The sequence below is a fragment of the Megalobrama amblycephala genome, linkage group LG16, assembly GCF_018812025.1.
Source record: "Megalobrama amblycephala isolate DHTTF-2021 linkage group LG16, ASM1881202v1, whole genome shotgun sequence".
Lineage (NCBI taxonomy): Eukaryota > Metazoa > Chordata > Actinopteri > Cypriniformes > Xenocyprididae > Megalobrama > Megalobrama amblycephala.
Genome location: NC_063059.1, coordinates 10,100,484 through 10,111,404, shown reverse-complemented (window position 1 = coordinate 10,111,404; position 10,921 = coordinate 10,100,484). Strand labels below are relative to the sequence as shown.

The 10,921-nt window shown below is 36.8% G+C and overlaps 1 long non-coding RNA gene across 1 annotated transcript; it reads left to right on the top strand.

Moving 5' to 3' along the window:
- The first annotated feature begins 5,346 nt into the window (after positions 1–5,346).
- Positions 5,347–8,579, top strand: LOC125249272. Its single transcript, XR_007180526.1, has 5 exons — positions 5,347–6,141; positions 6,278–6,445; positions 6,579–6,752; positions 7,347–7,521; positions 7,688–8,579. It is a non-coding gene; the product is annotated as an uncharacterized LOC125249272 (long non-coding RNA).
- The last annotated feature ends 2,342 nt before the right edge of the window (positions 8,580–10,921 follow it).

Here is a 10,921-nt window from a genome sequence, read left to right as displayed (position 1 = left end):
TTCTGATGGGAGAAACTCCACTATGATGTCTCTGGTTGTATCATCCTGGCAGGCTGAAGACTTCTTTACATGGTAAGTACTTGATGTATTACAATGACAAAATATGCTAGTTTAGTCACATTAAAGCCTATAATTGTGCTGCCTTCATCAATGGACATTGCAAAACAAATATCTTCAAATGTAATGTCAGTGACTAACCTATTACTCCTCATATGCTTTTATTACAGTGACATGTAACAAACCTGGGAGGAAGATTTTGCTACCACAGAGATTTCTAATAGGGAAATTGTAAATTGTATTTAATTTCACATTGGGGTTTAGAATGATGCTTTCGTCTAAAACTGAATGATTTCTACATACTCAATATGTTTTAGTCTGATCTTATTTCTGCACTTTTATGATTTTGAGATAATGCACATTAAAATACACTTCTGAAATCTACATTCAAAATTGTCTAGTAATGTTTTTCATATTTTTTCCCATCTTGATTAATTAGATATTTAGACCGCACAAAGCCCCGGTAGATAGCAGCAACCTTCCTTACAATGTCCTACTACATTTTTTTTAACGATACCGTTATTACAGACCTCCTTTAATAGGTCTGCGTCAAACAAACGTATCGTAATTAATGTTCCATAGGTCTTTCAGCTAGTTACATCACATAGCGCATTCCAATATTGATGAGAAAATGTTTTCAGTGTAGTGATTTAATTTCTGAGAAAACGAAAGGGTACTTTGCACAGTCGCAATTTTTTTTCTTCAAATAGAATGTTCGACACTCAAGTTTGCCTGTTTGACACATGAATGATTCTCTCATGCGGCTGAACTTCACTCTGTTTCGACAATGTTCGTACGGATCATTACAGAACGCTTTCTACACATGAAATCTGAGACGCATTAAAAATCTGACTGAATTACCCCAGTCCGCGCGTTCTGCTTCGATGCCGTCAACACCACGATTGATGCTCTTCAAAAGGGAAAGCAAAAGCTCGTGCAGCGCTCGGATGCAACATCTCATCCAGGTAACGACACACAGTTTTAAGAATCAATGGTTCATACACTTTTAAACGGGGTCATTTTGATCAATTCAGCTACTTTTTTGTCTTGTGGATTATATGTAAACATCTTTTATGTAAAATATCTTAGGACAGTTGCCTACTAAATAAAAATAACATGCATTTTGTATGAGCTCTCTTATTTTGTTAAAATTATTAACATTTTCACAGATTCTGCAAGTGGTTCACATACTTTTTTCTTGCAAATGTACACACACACACACACACACACACACACATTCTTTTCATAGCCTAGTACTCCTTCATGCAAGGAGTACTATGTTAAAAGCGATTTATTGTATTTGGCTTTTGGTAATTTAATAACTGATTAGTTCCTATTTATAGTTAATAATAATTCTTAATTTAATGATACTAATAAGAATTGTGTACATTTTCTTTTTATTCCAAGTTCATCAGAGCACATACTCTGTAGCGGCTTCCAGTGCGTCCTGATGTAATGAATATTATTTACTGCACTTTAAAGAAATTAATTTGGTGACTCCAACTCCTTATATTTAAGACTAATACGGAGCATAACTGCAGCTCAGTATGACTTCCATCAAGAGTGACTTGACAATGACACCTCAACCAGAATCTCGTGATGTATTCACTTTGGCATACAGGTTAAACCTTTATTTCAATTTATTCATTCAAATAAAACTTTTTCATGTCTAGTGTATCAACTGTAAGTGTTCATCCATGACTTGTTATTGTTGAAAATCATAATAGTTGTGAACTGATACTGATTAATATGAATCTAAAATTGGTTTGAATAAATCTGAACCAGATGAAGCCACTTGAATAAGCAATAAACAACCTTATACTTCAGTTCCTTTTGTTTCTATAAGACTACACTGAGCTCTGAATCACAGAGGGTGTAAATGGATAGAGAGATCAATAATGTATGAGAGCAATGGCAGACCAATGACAGAGGACAGACCAGTTAACCTGAATGACATATTTAAACTTTTACTTGGACAAGACTGACCCATCACAACTGTGCTGACTAAAGGAGTCGCAGGCATTGGAAAAACAGTCTATGTGCACTATGTGCATGGGCACAAAGCAACTGGAAATCTCTCCAAATTAAGGTAAATCATGTTAATCTTTGATGGTTTGGATGAGTTTCGTCTGTCTCTGGATTTTCAGAACAACGTGAGGTTGTGTGTAGGGCTGCACGATATTAGAAAAAACTGACATTGCGATATTTTGTTTTTCTGCGATATATAGCCTACTTGCGATATTGAAAAAAAAAAATTAGATGACTTGAATAGCTCTATTTGAAAAGAACTAATCATTCTAGGATGATTGGGGGTGACTTTGTATGTGAGTGAATGTGAATAGAAAATAATGAACAAATTACAAGCATAGATAAATATAATAGAACAAAGATACAAATGAAATAAATAGTGCTTTATATAGTATTTTCCAAGTGAGTCTTAACAGTATTCGGGTACAGAAATGGAATAATCAAATGAAATATAATACTGTGTGTAATAATACATAGTGTAAAATAATACAAAGTCTTACTGTATAAATTAAACATAATTTGTGTTAAAACTACAAAATTTATTTTTCTCTTTGTCTTTTGTTGTTTGATTAACATTCATGACACAGATAGCAGCAGGGGCTTCTGTCACTTTAAAGCCCAGAACACACCAAGCTGAAGGCCCGTACACACCGGGACGAATATCGCACGCGTTTATCGTCAGCGTTTTTCGAGACGTTTTTGTGTTCACACCCAAGCGATTTTCACCGGCGATGCGCCGAGTTAAAGTGCAAATTCATTCCCTGACAGTATGTGGCGCTTGTGCTTAACGGTAGTGCAAATAAACATATGATATTAATAAGTTAAAGAAGATAAAAAAAATGCATATATAAAATGGCATAGGCCTACATATATATATATATATATATATATATATATATATATATATATATATATATATTAGTCAGAAACGGTAGTGCAAATATGTCACAATGACAGTAGTGCAAGTGAACGGTAGTGTAAATAAACATATTTATGAAACAGACATTCTCAACTATATTTCTTGAATGTAAAAGAAAAAAAAAAAGTAAAAATACAGAAATAATACACATCTGTGGCAGAGCACCCATAGTGTGCATCTCAATCAGCTCTCTACTTCACTAGTCAGGGCACTGATCAGGGAGTCGGCCACATTCATTTACATGGTATACTGATACACGACCTAGGAAGCTAGGGAGCTGTTTGAGATGCAGGGATAGTTTGTAGGGGTCTTCCTCGTCTACTTACTTTCTCTTCGTCGTCTTGTGTGCTCGGCAAGAGCGTTTTGTGCTTGAGCGCCACCAAGTCGTGTTTTACTGTAACTTCAGCAGCTCCAGGCACGTGAACAAAAGCACCAATCTCATTGGTCGGCCAGTTTTTAACGCAGCGCGTCAAACCAAAAAAACCAACCCGAGGCGTTTTTTTAAAAATGACGCTTTTACGCCTCGCGTTTTTCGCGTCGGTGTGCACACTCACATTGGCGCCCGTTGTTTAGTCAGGAGGCGTTAAACGTCGGCGAAAATCGCGCGCGATATTCGCCCCGGTGTGAACAGGCCTTGACGCTGACAAACTAGTGGCGACAAAAGCAGACTGCAGAGTTAGCTCACGTCAGCAGCGTCTGGGTCCAAAGTTGCCCTGACACACCAAACCGACGCTCGACACCCGACGGCCACGTCCGTTCTGCACCTGCGTAATTCAACATGTGGAATCGGCCGAAAAAAAACTTACGAGGACCAACTTCAGCCGACGGTGCGGATCACACTAAGAAAACTTAGTCGGACGAACGAAACAAACGACGGCCGACTGTCGACTTGATGTGTTACGGGCTTAAGACCGAATGTACGCGGATCCAAAATGTTACACATCCGGTTTTCTTTCTCAATTGTTTCGTTCATCTAATTCTAAACCTTATTCAATTGTGTTTACGAGGATAGGCAATCTTTTACATGCATTTAGACAATTGTTTTACATGTGTGTGTCCATTCAGGCACAAATAGACGCAGAAGAGAATGGAATGCAGTGTTCATGTGCATCTGCGCAGCTCTGTGTGTGTGTGTGTGTGTGTGTGTGTGTGTGTGTGTGTGTGTGCGCGCCTGTGCACTGCTCACATAAAACAGCTGCCCGTTCAGAATTAAGTTTTCTTTCGCATCTTCGTGCACTCAAATGGTTTTAAATCTCTTGAACGTTTAAACTAACAGGACCTACACATTCAAATGAAAAACTTTCATTGTATGATGGTCAAACTTTGCAGTCAAGCAGAGAATCACCTTCATTTTGAACCATGGTGTCTGGACCGTATGGATTAACGATCCCTATACGTGACATCGCACATCCTGTGATGTGACTATTGTGGATAAGCACATCGTGATTTTGATGCTAATATATATCATGCAGCCCTAGTTGTGTGATGTGACTGAACCAGCTTCAGTGGATGTGCTGCTGACGAACCTCATTGAGCGGAATCTGCTTCCCTCTGCTCTCATCTGGATCACCTCCAGACCAGCAGCAGCTGTGTTGATTGAGTGACAGAGGTACGAGGCTTCAGTGACCCATAGATGGAGGAATACTTCAGGAAGAGAATCAGAGATCAGAGTCTGGCCAATAAAATCATCTCAAACCTGAAGTCCTCGAGGAGCCTCTACATCATGTGCCACATCCCAGTGTTCTGCTGGATCTCAGCCACTGTCATAGAGAAGATGCTTAGTGGAGCAGAGAGAGGAGAGATTCCCAAGACTCTCACTCAAATGTACACACACTTCCTGATCCTTCAGATGAGCACTACACATGAGAAAGCCTATTAAATAAAAGTGAATGATGAAGACATGATCCTTGTTGTGGAAATTTAAATTTTTCATATGCTTTTTACCTGTATTCTTGTGAAATATGATGCTTATGGAACATGGTATGATGTTGGCTTAAGTGGTAATGTTTAACATAGTGTTAACATAGATGTTAGAAATAGAAAGAGCAAGATATGGTATGGGGACATGCAAGATGTATGTTAAAAACATGTCTGTGCTAACAATGTGTGGAAAGTTACAGCCACTAAGAGATGTTCCAAATATGTAAAAGAAAGGCTTCGGCCTTGGAGGTTAGAGATATAAAAGTGAGGGAAGCTTTCGTTCTTGGTCTTAACTCTGCAGCTACTTGTGTTTCTGTATGACCGTCTGACCTTTCTTGCAAGAAATAAAACTTTTAAAGACAATGAATGTTTGTCTCTTATGCAGTAGAGTTGGAGTTGATTTTTTTGCCACAACAATCCTCAAACTGGGTAAAATGGCTTTCCAGCAGCTCGAGACAGGGAATTTAATCTTCTATGCTGAAGACCTGAGAGAGTGTGGCATTAACGTGACAGAAGCATCTGTGTACTCTGGATTGTTCACCCAGATCTTCAGAGAAGAATCAGGAGTGGACCAAAGGAAGGTGTACTGCTTAGTTCATCAGAGCATTCAGGAATATTTTGCAGCTCTGTATGTGCATCTTTCTTTCATTATGGGAAACATTAATATGCTCAGCAGCACCACTGAATCTTGTTTCTCATTACAAAGAGTTTTTAGTAGCTTTTGTGTGAGAAAGGTGTCAATGTTTGAGATGCATCAGTGTGCCATGGAAAAGGCTCTGAAGAGTGCAAATGGACACTTGGACCTTTTCCTCCATTTTCTTTTGGGCCTCTCATTGGAGTCCAATCAGATATTACTGCAAGGCCTTCTGATGGAGACAAGAATCAGCTCCTACGACAACAAGAAAATATGTGCTTATATCAGGAAAGAAGATTTTGAAATATCCCTCTCCACATAGATCCATCAACTTGTTCCACTGTCTGAATTAATTGAACGAGGATTCTCTGGTGGCAGACATCCAGCGTGATCTGAAATGGGGAACTATGAGAGGAAAAACCCTTCTGCCATCTCAGCGGTCTGCTCTGACTTTTTTTTTAATCCTGATTTCTGAGCAGAACCTGTATGTGTCTGATTTGGGAAAATATGCTGAAGAGCGTAGCGTGACAGACTTTGTACTTTTGAGGCTGCTGCTTGTGATTGAGGCATCAAGAGTGGCTGAGTAAGTAGTATTAGTTTTATTATGTTTTCTCACATTAGAAAAAAGGGGGAAAAAACATTTGCTAAAGCTGGATGGGTTAGTGAAATTTTTAACTCCTAATGCATTAAAAAAAACAGATACATCTTTTGCATTGCAGGGTCTGTTTGGACCTGATGGAATGTAAACTTATAAAACAGTCATAACTTAATATTTTTCACCTAAACGTAAGAGAACTGGACCTAGAACAGAATAAACTGCAAGACTCTGGAGTACAGCTGCTGTATGCCAGGCTGAAGAATTCTCACTGTAAACTAGAGACACTCAGGTCAGAACATTTTTCTGAGGACAGCATGCAGTTTCTCTCTTGTCTGCTCTCTCACACTTACATACATTGTAACATGGTTAAAACAGTAATATATGTTTTAACAGTAAGTGTCATTCTTTCTTTTTGTCTGTAGGCTGAATGACTGCAGTCTGACAGAGAAATGCTGTGCTGATCTATCTTCAGTTCTTAGCTCAGAATCTTTGAGTCTGACGGTGCTGGACTTCAGTGAAAACAGACTGCAGGATTCAGGAGTTAAACTCCTTTCTTCTGGTTTGGCGAGTCCTCATTGTAAAGTGGTGAACTTGCGGTAAGAGGATATCCTGAAAACGTATAAAATTATACTTAGTATAATTTTCAACATTTTTGTTTAATACTAACCTAACCTAAATGTTGGTGAATGAAAAAGCCTTAATTTTCCTGCTGCCCTCAATAACAAAAAAAAATAAAAATAAAAAATAATTTAATATGTCCCAGGCAAAGTGTATAATGCGTGCATTTATTTTATCTGTTGTAAAAATGCTTTCACGTTTTAGAAATGCTAATGATTAATTGGTAGTAAACTACTCCATTAGAAGGGCTTTCCTATTGCCACAAGTTGCCCTGAATTAAGTTACTATTTTTCTGTTCGTGGAATTGTTTGTGGAATTGTGGTTTCACAGATGAAGGTTGTGTGCTCTGGCTTCAGCTCTGACATCAAACCCCTCACACTTGATTGATCTGAGTCTGTCAGGAAATGAAATAGACTCGGGTGTGAAGCTCATTTTAAGAGTACTGGAAAATCCTGCATGCAAACTGGAAACTGGTAGTTCTCGTATCCGAGAGTCAGATGTTCTGGTTATTGTATCTGATAACTTCCACATCTGTTTTGGAAGTAAAGTGTGTTTTATTGTTCTCTGTACAGGCTGAAGATATGTGGTATCACTTATGAAGGTGTGTGAAGCTCTGGTGGCTGCTCTCAGTTCAAACCCCTCACACCTGAAAGTGCTGTCTCTCCATGGGAATGAGATCTGTGCTTCGGGAGCGAAGCTGCTAACTTCTTTAAAGGATGATGATAAATACAAACTGGACACCATAGAGTAAGTAACAATTGCATATGTTGAGTGGACATGTCATGAAAGAACATTATGAATATAGATGTAGTCAAGTTTTATAAGACTGATCTTCTCAAAGATCTCTTGAGCTTAGAGAAGAAAAAATAAATGTTGATGTATTTTTTATCATGTTTATTTATTTATTTTTCAGATATGGTTCAGCAATAGAGAACACCTGAGGATCACCTACAGTAATGAGGTGGCATTACTGTAGATTATTATATATTGCCCAATAGGATACTTTGATGAAAGATGGAAATGGTTAAATTTGGACATGAAGAAACTGAAGAAATATTTAACTTCCTATATACTTGAATCAAACAAGTTAATGTACATAATTTTTCCACTATTTTTTTACTGCATTTGTTTACCTTTGAGATACTACATCGCAATATTATATTTTAATGTTTGCTATTACTATGCTATTACATTGTAATATTTAAACTATTGAAATTAACATACATTAAACAAGACATGGATTTACTGCTTGTCTAATTTAATTTTGATGGGTGGTAGATTAACTGCTGGGATACAGCACCCCATTTACACAAAACCTTGATCTGTTTAGTTGAAGTAGGATTGTATAGTGGTTTATTAAGATAGTTGGTTACCAAAGGTTTGTGGATGGAAACCCAATGGCTGATCCAGAAGCAACTGACAATAACTGAACAACACTGAGGGCGAATGGTGTCTCTCTAATGGTGTGTCATGAATAGTGCTGCTGATTTCAGAATCATATTTACTCAAACTATCTTTTGAAATGGAACACTCATACGCAAGTATTTCCAAGAAAAAATGTAACTTTTTAGTATATACTTGCAAAATGAAACCTCCAACGTACAAAGTGCTTTTCTTTTGAAGGTCATCATCATTTATATCTTCAGTTTAAACTATTTTTATACAACAGTCATTAATCTGCAAAAAATAAATAAATAAATAAATAAATAAATAAATAAAAAGCTGGGATTTCCACATTGTACTGTGTACAGCAGTGAGGGTATTGTCTGTTTTAAACCTCTGCACAATTAGATCACGTAACAGTAAAGCTGCATTTTATGATTTCAGATTATGCTCATTAAAATACACAATTGAAATCTAGTGTTTCTCATAATTTTTTCACCTTGCTTATTTTAGGGTCGACATCCTTACCAAACACCGTACATCAGCGTATCTTTGTTAATATTCATAAGTCTTCTGCATTTTCACCTTGGTAGTCCTACTGGGCAAACATCATTCAAATAGCTTAATTAATATCTCATGAGCAAATTTTTGCACCATGATTTTGGACTTAACACTTATGTTGATATTCTTATGGATCAATACGGAACTATATTTTTACTCATGAAATCTGAGGCAATAATCTTGGAACTTTGCACGAAATCAGATATTACATATAGGCCTAATAAACGTTTGTCATATATTCCATATTGATATGTATTAATGCTGATATATAGCCTAGTTTACAAGTAACAGAAGTAAAGTGCCTGTATTTCTTTAAATCAAAACATTAATCCAGCCTGTATACATTGTCTTTTATATTTTTGTACAATGGCCTGTTTTTCAGTGAGCTTCTTTAATGACTTTAGTAGAGAGATTTTGAAGATAGCTAAATAGTATCACACTATGTGCCCATCACAACATGTTTTGATGTAAAAAGATTTATATGTAGGCTACATGTATTTTGTCATTATTATATAGAATTATGTAGAATTTCTGCTTCACATTCACGGATCTCCCACCTAAAACACTGTCTTGACGCAAAAGAAACGCGCCACTCTGTTGATCTCTCTGCGCGCTCTCACTTTCACTTGTCACCGAGCACCGATGAGTTTGTGGCTACAATTTCGTCATTTTAAACCAACATTTAAAGGTTTGACTGGCTTTTAATACTACAAGAGTGAGTATAAGCTCTTATATTTAGCCTATATTTATACTTATTCCAAATGTGACTTGTGCGCTCACGATGATGTTTGATGTATTTTTTTTATATATATAAATTGGTTTTGTAATTTAATAGGGTAGATACAATTAGAAATTTTCTATATAGCCTATAAATCCTAGATATTATTTTACATTAACACATTAAAGCTAATTAATGTATAAGGATAGCCATAACTAGCCTACATTACTTAGCATGATTCGCTTTTTATTATTGATTGTTTTATATAGGGCTAAGAAACGTATAAAACGTCTTACGTCACCTTTACGGGGTCACCGACAAGATTTAAAAGAATTGGTTATTTTTATTTCTGCCATCATTTTTAACATGTGATCTTGGACGTTAATTTTATTAATTTTTAAATGCAGGGTTTGCTTTCTATTATGTCTAATACTCTAAGTATTAAAATATAATTGTAATTTAATTTTAAACAAAGATATTAAAGTGATACTTTCGCTTTCATCCGCCCATTTTCTATCAACCGGTCCTGAGAGAAAACGCGCCCACAGCGCACTGTTGTTGTAGTAATAGTTGTTGCCAATGTTGTGTATTGCGCGTCTAACGACAGGTAAAAACATCTGCTACAAACTGATGCCCTGAGCAGGCGCGGTCGCTGGAAGAACCATTCCCAGAAGACTAGAACAGAACAATGTTGAAAAATTTGTTGTTTGCTTAATTCATAAACATTACGAAATCCATTTCGAGCCTGTAGAGGCGATTATTGGTGGAGCTGGGAACTCATGGGTGACTCACAGAGGTTTCAAAATGAAGACCTTTTTTTCAGGATCCAGGTATTTTATATTATAATAATATTTTACTTTTTTCCCTCCTGAAAGCTGGTAAAAATATTTTGCATATGCTTTCCAAATACACTCACAAACAGTTACAAGTTTTCAGTTAGCTACTTCTTGACCAAAGCTGACAAGCGGATTCTGATTGATAAAGGTTAAAGGTGCCCTAGAACTTTTTTTAAAATATGTAATATAAGTCTAAGGTGTCCCCTGAATGTGTCTGTGAAGTTTCAGCTCAAAATACCCCATAGATTTTTTTCATTCATTTTTTTAACTGACTATTTTGGGGCATAATTAGAAATGAGCCGATTCAGGGTGTGTGGCCCTTTAATTCTCGTGCTCCACGCCCCAAGAGCTCATGCTTGCCTTAAACAACATAAAAAAAGTTCAAACAGCTAATATAACCTTCAAAATGGATCTTTACAAAGTGTTCGTCATGCAGCATGTCTAATCATGTAAGTACACTGTTTATTTTGATGTTTACATTGATTCTGAATGAGTTTGAGGCTATGCTCCGTGGCTAACGGCTAATGCTACACTGTTGGAGAGATTTATAAAGAATGAAGTTGTGTTTATGCATTATACAGACTGCAAGTAAAAATGAAAATAGCGACGGCTCTTGTCTCCGTGAATACAGTAAGAAACGATGGTAACT